The 16,157-nt window shown below is 45.0% G+C and overlaps 2 non-coding genes across 2 annotated transcripts; one reads left to right on the forward strand and one right to left on the reverse strand.

The window, feature by feature from the left end:
* Window positions 1–2,399: 2,399 nt before the first annotated feature.
* Trnat-ugu lies at window positions 2,400–2,473 on the reverse strand. The gene has a single exon. It is a non-coding gene; the product is annotated as a tRNA-Thr (tRNA).
* A 13,278-nt stretch (window positions 2,474–15,751) lies between these two features.
* Window positions 15,752–15,824, forward strand: Trnaa-cgc. The gene has a single exon. It is a non-coding gene; the product is annotated as a tRNA-Ala (tRNA).
* Window positions 15,825–16,157: the final 333 nt, after the last annotated feature.

Below are 16,157 nucleotides of genomic sequence, written 5' to 3' on the forward strand. Positions count from 1 at the left end.
ATGTACGTCTGGAGTACAGCATTGTATGGTAGTGAAACATGGACTGTGGGAAAACTGGAACAGAAGAGAATCGAAGCATTTGAGATGTGGTGCTATAGACGAATGTTGAAAATTTGGTGGACTGATAAGGTAAGGAATGAGGAGGTTCTACGCAGAATCGGAGAGGAAAGGAATATGTGGAAAACACTGATAAGGAGAAGGGACAGGATGATAGGACATCTGCTAAGACATGAGGGAATGACTTCCATGGTACTAGAGGGAGCTGTAGAGGGCAAAAACTGTAGAGGAAGACAGAGATTGGAATACGTCAAGCAAATAATTGAGGACGTAGGTTGCAAGTGCTACTCTGAGATGAAGAGGTTACCACAGGAAAGGAATTCGTGGCGGGCCGCATCAAACCAGTCAGTAGACTGATGACCAAAAAAAAAAAAAACAAATGTTTCGAAAACCAGAATATGATACTGTGAGTGTACTACAATTAAAACGATTTCGTGATGTAGCAGCAGTGAAGAGAAACAATTGTCCACTTCAGATGATAATTATCAAGTATTTTAAACAAAATTAAATTACAATGACTGTCCTATGTGACTTTTATTTGGTATTTCATGATCAAGCTTGCAGTACTTTAGTAATTTTGAAAATAGATGTACATATGTACTAAAATGTGTCTGTAATGTCTTAAAAAACACTGAGTTTTGTTGATTTTAATAAATTTAATTTATTTTGTTGTTCTGAATGAACACCTAACATTATGTATTAACCCAAGGAAGATAACCATATGACCTAAAAGATAACCATACGTGGGCGACGTGGGTTGTCTTTCTAGTTTTAATAATACAAAAATCGCTGTTCTTCATACATTCAGTTATCAGGATTTTTGATTATCCGAATGACTTACGACAACAATTAACGTGGTTAGTCGAGTCTCCACGGTAGCTACAAGGCTTTAATTGCAGCCTTTGGAATGCTGAGAAGTTTAACCCTGCCTGGTGAGACACAGCGAGGCTAGCGACCTTTATTTAGACTGATTTAATATTGTAGAAGTGACGAAGTTAATCCAGTCACGCTGACAAACGTTCCGAGTATATCTGTGGAGCAATATGTCGCGTAATTTGTCTAGCGTGCCTCGTAGTTCTAGGGGACTCTGCGCGATGTCACGAAAGCACCGAACACGGGCGAAAGGAACGTTTCAGAAGTATTACAAGGGGCGTTCATTAAAGAAGGCAACACTTACTTTTCTCAGTCTGTTTCGGTTGAAAAACTGCGGAATTTGTTGTGGGCCATCGTGGGAATATTCCGTTTTAGCCCCTACAGTTTCATGAAGTTCCGATAGGACGCGGTGCTGTACGTAGCCTTCAAAACGGTGTCTGTAACGGAGTTACGCTCCAAACAGAGAGCTGTCATTGAGTTTCTTTTGGAGGAAAACTGGAACATCGCAGATATTCAAGCGTTACAGGATAACTACGGAGACCTGGGAGGGAACAAAGGCATGGTGAGTCTGTAAGTAGGCTGTTTATGTTTTTATGTTGGTAACGCCACGTATTGCTCTCTCTGAAAATCGCTGACTGCGCTGTGTGCAGTCTGTGGCTGGTTGGACTCATTGTTGGAACATTCGCTTGTGTAGTGTTGGGCAGTTGGACGTGAACAGCGCGTAGCGTTGTGCAGTTGGAGGTGAGTCGCCAGCAGTGGTGGATGTGGGGAGAGAGATGCCACAGTTTTGAACGGACGATCTGGACGTACGTCCGTCAGAAAAAGGATGTCACAAAATTATATATATATATTACGACTTTTGAACGCTGTTATGGTAAATACATTGTTTGTTCTCTATCAAAATCTTTCATTTGCTAACCATGCCTATCAGTAGTTAGTGCCTTCGGTAGTTAGAATCTTTGATTTAGCTGGCAGTATTGGCGCTCGCTGTATTGCAGTAGTTAGAGCAACGAAGATTTTTGTGAGGTAAGTGATTCATGAAAGGTATAGGTTATTGTTAGTCAGGGCCATTCTTTTGTAGGGATTATTGAAAGACAGATTGCGTTGCGCTAAAAATATTGTGTGTCAGTTTAGTGGTGATCGGAATAAGTAACGAGAGAAATGTCTGAGTACGTTCAGTTTTGCTCAGCTGTTTGTAAATCAAATAACGCAAGAGTTTTTCCAGCACTGTCATTAATAATATTTCAAAGAGGACATTGCAAGTCGTTGGACGAGCGTCTGTCACCATCGCAACAAGGTCGCTCCAGCCTGTCCAACCTCTCGCGCGCCACCCGGCCTCACAACTGTGATATATATATATATATATATATATATATATATATATGAAGATACCGTCGGTGACCATGCAGCTCGTTAGAACGAAATTACTTTGAAATGACAGCCCTTAGCTGATTACAGATGAAAATGTGTGCCCCGACCGGGACTCGAACCCGGGATCTCCTGCTTACATGGCAGACGCTCTATCCATCTGAGCCACCGAGGACACAGAGGATAGTGCGACTGCAGGGATTTATTTCTGGCACGCCCCCCGCGAGACTCACATTCCCAACGTATTGTCTCGCACTGCATTCGTAGGTCCCCCGCCCATAATACTCATTACTCGTGGCGCGTTGCCGATTCCCGTAAGAGTTCGGGCACTGTTTGTGCATCCGCACAGAAGAAGATGGTCAAATGGCTGGTGAGCCTTAACTATATATACACGAATGTAGTGCTGGACAATACGTTCAGAATGTAAGTCTCGCGGGAGGCGTGCCAGAGATTAATCCCTGCAGTCGCACTATCCTCTGTGTCCTCGGTGGCTCAGATGGATAGAGCGTCTGCCATGTAAGCAGGAGATCCAGGGCTCGAGTCCCGGTCGGGGCACACATTTCATCTGCCCCCGTTGACATATGTCAACGTCTGTAAGCAGCTGAGGGTTGTCATTTCATAGTAATCTCACACACTGTGACTCTGCAATGTTAGCACGTACGGACACTCTCATTCGAGGTGATCGACTGATCACAATCGAAGACATGTCTGCACAACTGGACTTCTCTGTTGATACTGTTGACACATTCGCCTACCAATTGGGGTAACCAAAGTTGTGTGCCCTTTGGGTTCCTCGCTGTATAACAGAAGACCATAAAGAGCATCGAAGGACTATTTGCGTGTAACTGCCTGCACGTGACGAGGCTGATCGTGAAAATTACTTGTCGAACATCGTCGAACATGGGTTCATCACTTGGAAATGATAACAAAAACGGCAATCGCGGAGTGGCGCCACACCTCGTCAGCTCCGAAGAAAAAGTTCAAAGCCACACCCTCAGCCGGTAAAGTTATGGGGAAGGTCTTCTGGGATTCTGAAGAGGCTATTCTGTTTGATGTCCTCCCTCACGGCGCAACTATACTACTGGCCATTAAAATTGCTACCCCACGAAGATGACGTGCTACAGACGCGAAATTTAACGGACAGGAAGAAGATGCTGTGATTTTCAAATACTTAGCTTTTCAGAGCATTCACACAAGGTTGGCGCCGGTGACGACACCTACAACGAGCTGACTTGAGGAAAGTTTCCAACCGATTTCTCATACACAAATAGCAGTTGACCGGCGTTGCCTGGTGAAACGTTGTTGTGATGCCTCGCGTAAGGAGAGAAATGCGTACCATCACGTTTCCGACTTTGATAAAGGTCGGATTGTAGGCTATCGCGATTGCGGTTTATCGTATCGCGACACTGCTGCTCGCGTTGGTCGAGATCCAATGACTGTTAGCAGAATATGGAATCGGTGGGTTCAGGAGGGTAATACGGAACGCCGTGCTGGATCCCAACGGCCTCGTATCACTATCAGTCGAGATGACAGGCATCTTACCCGCATGGCTGTAACGGATCGTGCAGCCACGTCTCTATCCCTGAGTCAACAGATGGGGACGTTTGCAAGACAACAACCATCTGCACCAACAGTTCGACGACGTTTGCAGCAGCATGGACTATCAGCTCGGAGACCGTGGCTGCGTTTACCCTTGACGCTGCATCACAGACAGGAGCGCCTGCGATGGTGTACTCAACGACGAACCTGGGTGCACGAATGGCAAAACGTCATTTTTTCGGATGAATCCAGGTTCTGTTTACAGCATCATGATAGTCGCATCCGTGTTTGGCGACACCGCGGTGAACGCACTTCGGAGCCGTGTATTCGTCATCGCCATATTGGCGTATCACCCGGCGTGATGGTATGGGGTGCCATTGGTTACACGTCTCGGTCACCTCTTGTTCGCATTGACGTCTGATCAATGGTGGCCGAGCAACTGGCTCGTCACAATACGCCAGTCACTACTCTTGATGAACTGTGGTATCGTGCTGAAGCTGCATGGGCAGCTGTACCTGTACACGCCATCCAAGCTCTTTTTGACTCAATACCCAGGCGTATCAAGGACGTTATTACGGCCAGAGGTGGTCTTCTGGGTACTGATTTCTCAGGATGTATGCACCCAAATTGCGTGAAAATATAATCACATGTCAGTTATAGTATAATACACTCCTGGAAATGGAAAAAAGAACACCTTGACACCGGTGTGTCAGACTCACCATACTTGCCCCGGACACTGCGAGAGGGCTGTACAAGCAATGATCACACGCACGGCACAGCGGACACACCAGGAACCGCGGTGTTGGCCGTCGAATGGCGCTAGCTGCGCAGCATTTGTGCACCGCCGCCGTCAGTGTCAGCCAGTTTGCCGTGGCATACGGAGCTCCATCGCAGTCTTTAACACTGGTAGCATGCCGCGACAGCGTGGACGTGAACCGTATGTGCAGTTGACGGACTTTGAGCGAGGGCGTATAGTGGGCATGCGGGAGGCCGGGTGGACGTACCGCCGAATTGCTCAACACGTGGGGCGTGAGGTCTCCACAGTACATCGATGTTGTCGCCAGTGGTCGGCGGAAGGTGCACGTGCCCGTCGACCTGGGACCGGACCGCAGCGACGCACGGATGCACGCCAAGACCGTAGGATCCTACGCAGTGCCGTAGGGGACCGCACCGCCACTTCCCAGCAAATTAGGGACACTGTTGCTCCTGGGGTATCGGCGAGGACCATTCGCAACCGTCTCCATGAAGCTGGGCTACGGTCCCGCACACCGTTAGGCCGTCTTCCGCTCACGCCCCAACATCGTGCAGCCCGCCTCTAGTGGTGTCGCGACAGGCGTGAATGGAGGGACGAATGGAGACGTGTCGTCTTCAGCGATGAGAGTCGCTTCTGCCTTGGTGCCAATGATGGTCGTATGCGTGTTTGGCGCCGTGCAGGTGAGCGCCACAATCAGGACTGCATACGACCGAGGCACACAGGGCCAACACCCGGCATCATGGTGTGGGGAGCGATCTCCTACACTGGCCGTACACCACTGGTGATCGTCGAGGGGACACTGAATAGTGCACGGTACATCCAAACCGTCATCGAACCCATCGTTCTACCATTCCTAGACTGGCAAGGGAACTTGCTGTTCCAACAGGACAATGCACGTCCGCATGTATCCCGTGCCACCCAACGTGCTCTAGAAGGTGTAAGTCAACTACCCTGGCCAGCAAGATCTCCGGATCTGTCCCCCGTTGAGCATGGGGTGAAGCGTCGTCTCACGCGGTCTGCACGTCCAGCACGAACGCTGGTCCTACTGAGGCGCCAGGTGGAAATGGCATGGCAAGCCGTTCCACAGGACTACATCCAGCATCTCTACGATCGTCTCCATGGGAGAATAGCAGCCTGCATTGCTGCGAAAGGTGGATATACACTGTACTAGTGCCGACATTATGCATGCTCTGTTGCCTGTGTCTATGTGCCTGTGGTTCTGTCAGTGTGATCATGTGATGTATCTGACCCCAGGAATGTGTCAATAAAGTTTCCCCTTCCTGGGACAATGAATTCACGGTGTTCGTATTTCAATTTCCAGGAGTGTATATTTGTCCAATGAATACCCGTTTATCATCTACATTTCTTCTTGGTGTAGCAATTTTAATGGCCAGTAGTGTATCAATTCGGAAGTGTATTCTGCTACTCTAGGAAATTGAAGGAATGCCTTCAGCGTGTTCGTCACTTCAAAATTGTAAACGAACTTCTCCTTCTCCGAGACAACACAAGGCCTAACACAAGTCTGTGCATCCGAGACGAGCTCTTGGACTGTAAACCTCATCCATCCAGTAGCATGGATCTAGCACCTTCCGACTTCCATCTGTTTGGCCTAATGAAGGATGCACACCACAGGAAGCAGTAAATGAATGATGGGGAGGTTACTGGTGCAGCAAAACGTTGGTTCCGACGTAGACCAGTGGAGTGGTAGAGCATTAAGGTGGCGTTACACAGTCGCATTGCACGGAGATTATGCAGAAATACTGTATAAGATTTCATAGCCAAAATAATCAGGGATAATGTGGTGTACTGGAATCCCGAGCCGGCCGGTGTGGCCGAGCGGTTCTAGGCGCTTCAGTCTGGAACCGCGCAACTGCTACGGTCGTAGGTTCGAATACTGCCTCGGGCATGGATGTGTGTGATGTCCTTAGGTTAGTTAGGTTTAAATTGTTCTAAGTTCTAGGGGACTGATGACCTCAGATGTTAAGTCCAATAGTGCTCAGAGCCATTTGAACCATTTTTGGAATCCCAAATAAAACCAACCTGATTTCAGAAAAAATGTGTTGCAATACTTACTGAAGTCCCCTCGTATATTCAACTTTTTCGGGCATACTGGACATGTTATGGTATTACAGTTTCAGAAGGAAAAAAGAAAAATAATTCACATATACGGGTATTTACATACTTACAGGTCTAGTCTGACGAGGATAGAACAGGTAGTCGGCCGTGGCCTTATAGTAGGAACGATCAGCGCATTTGCCCTGAAACGTCCCCTTAGAAAAACTATAAATGACAGTGCTGGTAAACTTCTACGTTATTTGATTTTCAAACAGCTGAGCAAAACTCAACGTACTCAAACAGTTTTCTCTTTACTTATTCTGATCATCACTAAACTAACACACAATATTTTTAGCGCAACGCAATCTGACTTTCAATAATCCCTACAAAAGAATGACCCTGACTAACAATAACCTATACCTTTCATGAATCAATTACCTCACAAAAATCTTCGTTACTCGAACTACTGCAATACAGCATGCACCAATACTGCTAGCTAAATAAAAGATTCTAACTACTGGAGGCACTAACTACTGATAGGTATAGTTAGCAAATGAAAGATTTTGATAGAGAAGAATCAATGTATTTACCTTAATAGCGTTCAAAAGTCATCATATACATATATTCATGACCACCATCTTTACAAATTTCCTTTTTCTGGCGGACACACGTCCAGATCGTCCGCTTATAGTAACCTCTCAAAACTCTGCCATCTCTCTCTCCACATCCATCACTGCTGGCAGCTCACCTCCAATTGCCCAACGCTACGTGGTGTTCACATCCAACTGCCCAACATTACACTAGCGAATATTCCAACAATGGCAACCACCCACAGACTGCACACAGCACAGTCAGTGATTTTCATAGAGAGCGCTACTTGGCGTTACCAACATAAAAACCTAAACAGTCTACTTACAGCCCTAAGTGCGACGTCGTGCTGAAAAGTAATGCCTCCGATTTTTTATCTGAAAACTCTTAACACTTTTTAAACGACACAAAAGTTACTAACAGGTGCATCTTAATTCTTCATGTCTACATTTTTTTTTCTCAACGTAGACATCCTATCGACGAACACAGTTCTCCCAAGAAGAGACCAGTTTGTCGATACCTTCAGTGTAGAATGTTTGATTTTAATGTTGGAGCCACAACCTCATCTCTGTTTGTACCGACCATCACTATAATAGTTAAGTCCTCGAAGGTGTCCTTTAAGTTTAGGAAACATAGAAAAATCAGATGGGGCCAAGTCGGGAGTGTATGGAGCACGATCGATGACAGTGAACTCAAGGCGTCAGGTTGTTGCAGATGTCACAGCCCTCGTGCGTGGTGCGCCAATGTCATGCTGAAGGAGAGGGTGCTTCATGTGTGGACGAACTCTTCGAATTCGGAATTCAATAACAGCACGCTGTTTATCACGCACCGACACAGTTACGTTACACACCGCCATGTTACATGTTTCAATTCGAAGTCCTCTACCGGCAGAGGAGTGCAAACGTGTAGACAAGAAGAATACAGTTGTAGACTATCAATAACTTTTGTTTTATTGAAAGAGCTTTAAGAGTTTTTAGCTAAAAAAATTCAGGAGTATTACTTTCAACCGCGACCCCGTAATTTAGGTACATTGCAATGGCTCGATTAAAGTTTGCAAATACAAGAACAGTATGTTTGAAACGGAGCAACCTTTCTCGGTTTATCCGTAGTGCACAAGATTTTTTTCTTAATTTAGTACAATAAATCAGACTAAAAATTCTCAACATACTACAGCAGAATTTTAAAAAAATTGGTATTTTTTGCATTGATTACGTCCATGTCGCACTATTTGTTTTTTGATGGCACATGAATACATTTGCAAATGTGACCGATTCTCTCTGGCGACAAGGCTCATTTTAGTTGTTTTCTATCGAAAATATCTCTCTATTAATAGCTACAAAAAATACGATTCGTTGCTAGTATAAACAACTTATTACTTATATGCAAGTACTATTTAGCTTAACATAAAGTTAACACCAAACCTTACTTACCCACTACGGACGCTACGTCTGGGTTACTTTCTCCCTCTCCTCCAACATTTCTGCTCGGTTTAGCTTCCACGATTCTTTCCAAGTCAACTGCAACTAGTGCGAGGATACAGCTGCAGGCAGTGAATTGTGACCTAAAAAGGCTAACGTTTCGTATATACGGTGACTGTTACGTGAGACGATAGAGAGTTTTTAGGAAAAAAATGTGGAATTGACAAGTATCCAATGCAAGAGACCCTTTCCTAAAAGTTGATGCACACACACCGCTTACATGACTGCACCTAGATACATGAGTGCTTCTCAAGGCTCATATCACCTACCCAGGTCTCAAAGAAATGGATCTGAACACTATGCGACTTAACTTCTGATGTCATCAGTCCCCTAAAACTTAGAACTACTTAAACCTAACTAACCTAAGGACATCACACACATCCATGCCCGAGGCAGGATTCGAACCTGCGACCGTAGCGGTCGTGCGGCTCCAGACTGTAGCGCCTAGAACCGCTGGGCCCCAGGTCTCATATTCACTTATTGCGTCCACCCTTCTCATCAGCACCCCTCTCCCAGCAATCATTGCTGTATCCAGTGAGTTGATATCTTTCACAGGACAGCTACATACTCTGCCTCTTGTTTCTGAGCATTGCTGAATGTTTAATCTAACACCAGGTGGGAAGTGCAGAATGAACGACAGAAGATGGTTCTCGGTTCATTTTGATGTCAGATTATGAGTAGCCAGTATGTCGAGTATGATAACCGGTCCTTTCACGGCTGTTATGGAAGGAGCCATAATTCGGGAACATGTATAGTTAAATTAATCTGTCGCGGCCCAATGCGGTAGTTATGGGAATTACACAAATACGTGCAATGTTTAGGCTCAAAAAGGTACAGACGGTCAGCGACAACTCACGCGTAGTAACCGCCAGTTCGACGCACAGCTTCCTGGTCCCCCATTAATACGGCCACCTGTTACAATTATAAACAAGAAGCCTGTCAGCCACAAAATCACGGCCTTCCCAAAATACAGCATACTGATGAAACAAAAGAAAGAAAAATAAGTAAAGCTCATTCCTATCCGTGTCACGCGTAACACAGAACGCTTCCCTCTACACTCTGAGATAAAAAAAAAGGACCCACCACGAAGGAATTATCTGAATCGGACGGAAATTGGTAGATGGGATGAGCATGTACCGACAAACAAATTACTACAATTTCAGAAAAAATGGATAATTTATTCAAGAGAAAGAGCTTCACAAATTGAGCAAGTCAACGTGCCACAGTAGCACACCACTAGAGGAGCCAAATTAAAATGCCACAAAACACCTTAGATAAAGGGGTGTATCATACTACAATTCGTTTTCTGAACTTTAAGGGAATCAACGCTGCAACAATCCATGCAGGGTTGTTGGAAGTGTACGGCAAGAATACACCATAATATGACACACTGATTAGGTGATGCAGACGCTTCCACTGAGGTCAAAAGGGGCTGAATAGCACACAACAAAGTGGCAGGCCGTCTCTCTGTGAGGAACCGAGAATCTCAAGAGGAAAAGAGGCCCTGGCGCTCGAAGACCAGTTTATCACAATCGAGGTGAAAGTGTAAAAGGTAAAAATCAGTTTTCAACACCTCACTGACATTCTGAATCAAAGATCACCACACACTAAGTTCTGCGACGACTTATGCCCATTTAAAAAGCCCGTCGAACCGAGGCAACACGGGAAATGTAGTAGCTTTGTCAGACCAGTGCAAATGACATCTTTATTTGCTTAATCACCACGGGTGAGTACTGGGTATATCGCGATGACCCAAAGACAACGAATTCGCAACCATGTATTCGCAACCAGAGTTGCGCTGTACCAAAACTATGGATCGGTAGTCTTGGTACACTACGAAAATGCCGTAGTAAATGGTAGGATTACCGGTACAGCTTGGGAGGGAAAGAAACACAAATGAATATGTAAGAGAGGACGTGGGTGCGGAAGACTTCTCTTTGTTTTTATGACTGTTTGGTTCTTTGTTTTGCACATAACTAGAACAGCACACCATCCGGTGTTAGTCCACTGTGTATTTTACACTCCTGGAAATGGAAAAAAGAACACATTGACACCGGTGTGTCAGACCCATCATACTTGCTCCGGACACTGCGAGAGGGCTGTACAAGCAATGATCACACGCACGGCACAGCGGACACACCAGGAACCACGGTGTTGGCCGTCGAATGGCACTATCTGCGCAGCATTTGTGCACCGCCGCCGTCAGTGTCAGCCAGTTTGCCGTGGCATACGGAGCTCCATCGCAGTCTTTAACACTGGTAGCATGCCGCGACAGCGTGGACGTGAACCGTATGTGCAGTTGACGGGCTTTGAGCGAGGGCGTATAGTGGGCATGCGGGAGGCCGGGTGGGCGTACCGCCGAATTGCTCAACACGTGGGGCGTGAGGTCTCCACAGTACATCGATGTTGTCGCCAGTGGTCGGCGGAAGGTGCACGTGCCCGTCGACCTGGGACCGGACCGCAGCGACGCACGGATGCACGCCAAGACCGTAGGATCCTACGCAGTGCCGTAGGGGACCGCACCGCCACTTCCCAGCAAATTAGGGACACTGTTGCTCCTGGGGTATCGGCGAGGACCATTCGCAACCGTCTCCATGAAGCTGGGCTACGGTCCCGCACACCGTTAGGCCGTCTTCCGCTCACGCCCCAACATCGTGCAGCCCTCCTCCAGTGGTGTCGCGACAGGCGTGAATGGAGGGACGAATGGAGACGTGTCGTCTTCAGCGATGAGAGTCGCTTCTGCCTTGGTGCCAATGATGGTCGTATGCGTGTTTGGCGCCGTGCAGGTGAGCGCCACAATCAGGACTGCATACGACCGAGGCACACAGGGCCAACACCCGGCATCATGGTGTGGGGAGCGATCTCCTACACTGGCCGTACACCATTGGTGATCGTCGAGGGGACACTGAATAGTGCACGGTACATCCAAACCGTCATCGAACCCATCGTTCTACCATTCCTAGACCGGCAAGGGAACTTGCTGTTCCAACAGGACAATGCAGGTCCGCATGTATCCCGTGCCACCCAACGTGCTCTAGAAGGTGTAAGTCAACTACCCTGGCCAGCAAGATCTCCGGATCTGTCCCCCATTGAGCATGTTTGGGACTGGATGAAGCGTCGTCTCACGCGGTCTGCACGTCCAGCACGAACGCTGGTCCAACTGAGGCGCCAGGTGGAAATGGCATGGCAAGCCGTTCCACAGGACTACATCCAGCATCCCTACGATCGTCTCCATGGGAGAATAGCAGCCTGCATTGCTGCGAAAGGTGGATATACACTGTACTAGTGCCGACATTGTGCATGCTCTGTTGGCTGTGTCTATGTGCCTGTGGTTCTGTCAGTGTGATCATGTGATGTATCTGACCCCAGGAATGTGTCAATAAAGTTTCCCCTTCCTGGGACAATGAATTCACGGTGTTCTTATTTCAATTTCCAGGAGTGTATATTCTTATAAAATGTAAATTACAATTTATACGTAATACAAATTAGTGGTTTGCGTAACGTCTGTGCTTTTATGTTACCATACGTAACCAACCAAAGCAATTAGTTTCGATGTATGTTTTTACTCAAGTAAACGTTGCTCAAAGGGAAAAATTTTCTGTTATTATTGATAAATACGATCAGAAACATGTCTTATATAAATTCGGGAAAGTATTGAAGCGATGTTTGATATACTTTTGTATTGATTTGTCTTTTATTTTACCTTTTTTTGATGACATGGCGTTTTCTGGAGCTATATGATAAATCTGTTTTCTTTTATTTTTACTACAACATCCCTCCGTTTCATGTAACAAATCAACAATTTTCGAATAAAACCTGCAGTTTTGCTATAAGTACTGTTTTCTTTTAAATAACACACATGAGGATAACTACGTAGAGCGAAAATGTTCCGTAGATTACCCAGACCTTTTTTATATCTCCACTCAGTTTCTAGACAGTTCTTAGGAGAATCTAGTAAGATACTGATCGCATACGCAAGAAAGCGATCGTTATCAGGTAACGCCTAATCGATATACAACATACCTAATGTACTGGTAACAGGGGTACGACCTTAATTGACTGAAGCTACAAGGAAAACTACCGTAGCCTACACTTACTTATGATAGTCTACGGTAGCCTACGACAGTTTTGCAACTCTAGTGGCAATAAATAGATTCACCACCGCCCCAAATGGCCCAAAACCCAACCATCATCGGGTAAGATGAGATAGTGAGGATTTTTTTTTCTTTTCTTTTTTTTTTTTTGACTCTGCTAAGGTGCGGTGATAACAGATTATTGCACGTAAGTGGCAGACAGTCACAGGAGCATACTACCGAAATCTTCTGACGATGTTATAAAGGCTGTAGGGCACCCAGAGACTTCTATAGCCTTCATCGGACGAAGAAACCATCGTGTGGCAGACGTTTCCAGAACTACGATCAGGTGATTTTCTTGGTGGAGCGTTACCTGAACAGCCAAAATGCAATCTCCCAAAACTAAGATATCCACCAAGTAATCCAGTGTGTGGCATTGAAGTATGAATATGTAGAGAATTACAATCAGTGTGAGCAACTCTCATCGTCGCAGTGAAAGATGGCCATATATAGGTGGACTGGACATTTATTTGCGGATAGTTTTAGAATGAGTGGAAATTTCATGTTACGAGAGCGACGCTGTTGTGTGTGACATCTGTGAAATAGTTGACTTAGTGCAGTGACAGTGTATCTCTGAACTTGTGTATCTTTGGCTCAGTGTTAGAGCGGAGAGTAGTCCAGTGTTGGACATGGAGTACACTGGCAAAACTTTTAGCGTACCGCATATTGGAGGAGGATTTTGCTGAAGAAAATTGTTAGGAATTATTAACCGGGTGGAAGGACTTACAGACTCAGCATTTATGGAACAGAGTGAATGGCTTTGCATTATGGATATGTTTTTAAGGTAATAATTTTTGCTGAGTTACTGATAATGTTAGCGATTCAGGCAACAGAACAGAACAGTCCACCTCCCAGTCTCAGTTTAGGTCATTTCAGTTTAATTCATTTTAGTTTGCATAATTATAAAAGCATTGCCTTGTAAGACTTTTGTAAACAAAGTGTGAGATTTATGATCTTGTGGTTGGTTGGTTGGTTTGGGGGATGAAAGGGACCAGACTGCCATGGTCATCGGTCCCTATGATCTTGTGAAACAACAGTTTAAAATATAGCATTGTCATTATAATAAACGGATTAGTATCTTCATTTCAAGTAAGAAGCTTTTTTTAATATGAGAAAATCATCCCAATCTTTCTCCCAGCAGTTTAGTTTTACTTAAGTTGGCACGATTTCTTCGTGCTGTGCTGTCGCTGCTGATTATGCTGTAATTTTTCAGGAGAGATTCTTTTCATATTCTGTTGGTTTTGACGTTTCAAATGCTACTTGAACAGCTTAAACAATCGCAACTGCGACAAGAATGAACAAACATTAAACAGACGCAAGGACAAAATAATGCACAGTTTCAACAGTTGAGGGAAGACGGTAAACAGTCACAAAAAGAAACTAATGAGCAATTTAAACTGACACAAGAAAAGATATAAAGCTTGCAGGCGCACTCAGGGAAGAAAGAAAGAAAGATTTACAACCAAAGTTTAACGGTTTTACTAATCAGAAACTGACATTGAGCACATTAAAAACACACAAAAAACCGACTGCGCAGAAATAATGACAAAAGTTAGCGAGGTTGTCCTTAGCGAAATAGTAACTGAGGTAAAAGAGCAGATCACATTTTTGCAACAGAATGTCAAAGAAATTACCGAAAAATTCGAAACCTTACACTTATGATAATAAGTACAGAAAGAACAGGTAAGTAACATCTCTGAACAAATAAATGATCTATACACAAAAATGACAAATTTCTCTGTCAACAATCATTGAGATTCCGATGACACAGTGCCTGTGCGCTTCGCGGACACAGCCGAATACCAATGTTTGTAACATTTCAAGGAAAATCAGATAAAAATCAATAAACAACAAAAGAATGACGTTGCAACCGTACAGTCACAACTTTCGCGTATTGAACAATAATAACCGTAGACAAGAGCTTATACCTTGTAACATAAGTCCACACTACGAAAACCTAGACGACAATTTAAACAGACACAAGAAAATATATAAAGCTTGCAGGCGCCCTCAGAGAAGAAAGAAAGAAAGATTTACAACCAAAGTTTAACGGTTTTACTAATCAGAAACTGACATTGAGCACATTAAAAACACACAACTTATGGGGTTTGGGAGATTATCAACGTGAACCGTTTCACATGACAATACATAACAGCAAACAGGGCGCTTGGCGCAAGCGTGAAAATGCTGCGCTAAGGCACAAAGGCACATTTGATTATAAACACTTCCTCGCTCTACGAAAGTTCGAAGTTTTCCAAAACGTCACTTACGAAATTCATCCTAGGGCGAGGTTTGATCAGTTTGTCTATGCGTCGCCACCAAACTAGCCCCTTGAACACAAGGTAGACTTGATGTGCGGATACCTAGAAAATGAACCAGCAGTCAGAATGCGATCGATTATAAGAGACTGTCAATCAGAAGAGGATTTTTACTATACGTTTGTAGCTGCATACTGCTCTACATCAAATAAGGATAGACTCAAACACAGTATATGTTGAACAACTTTGAACAATCGGGATTGTCAAGTCCAGTACAGTATGTCGAAGACATGATACAACGGAACCAATACGTATACCATCCGCTCAGCGCATCTAAGTTAATTAGAATTTGCCTCAAGAAATTACCTACCCATTTAAGTTAAACAAACCTGACAAGCAGCTGTAAGGACGACTTATAAGAATTTTTGAGTGTTTTCCAAGAGTTTGAATCAGACAGTGATCGTGCTCTAACAGACAACCAGCTCATCACAAGTTTGATAATTACGATTGCTCATACTTATGACGTGAAAAAAATGTTCAGATGTGTGTGAAATCTTACGGGACTTAACTGCTAAGGTCATCAGTCCCTAAGCTTACACACTGCTTAACCTAAATTATCCTAAGGACAAACACACACACCTATGACCGAGCCAGGTGGCGCAGTGGTTAGCACACTGGACTCGCATTCGGGAGGACGACGGTTCAATCCCGTCTCCGGCCATCCTGATTTAGGTTTTCCGTGATTTCCCTAAATCGTTTCAGGCGAATGCCGAGATGGTTCCTTTGAAAGGGCACGGCCGATTTCCTTCCCAATCCTTCCCTAACCCGAGCTTGCGCTCCGTCTCTAATGACCTCGTTGTCGACGGGACGTTAAACACTACCCACCACCACCACCACACACCTATGCCCGAAGGAGGACTCGAACCTCCGCCGGGACCAGCCGCACAGTCCATGACTTATGACATGACAATAGGAACAACGGTAGATCATATAACAAATTTCGTGCTAAAAAACACAGACGCGATCATAGACACCGTCCTTACGACACGCAAGT

This window comes from Schistocerca americana, chromosome X, assembly GCF_021461395.2.
Source record: "Schistocerca americana isolate TAMUIC-IGC-003095 chromosome X, iqSchAmer2.1, whole genome shotgun sequence".
Lineage (NCBI taxonomy): Eukaryota > Metazoa > Arthropoda > Insecta > Orthoptera > Acrididae > Schistocerca > Schistocerca americana.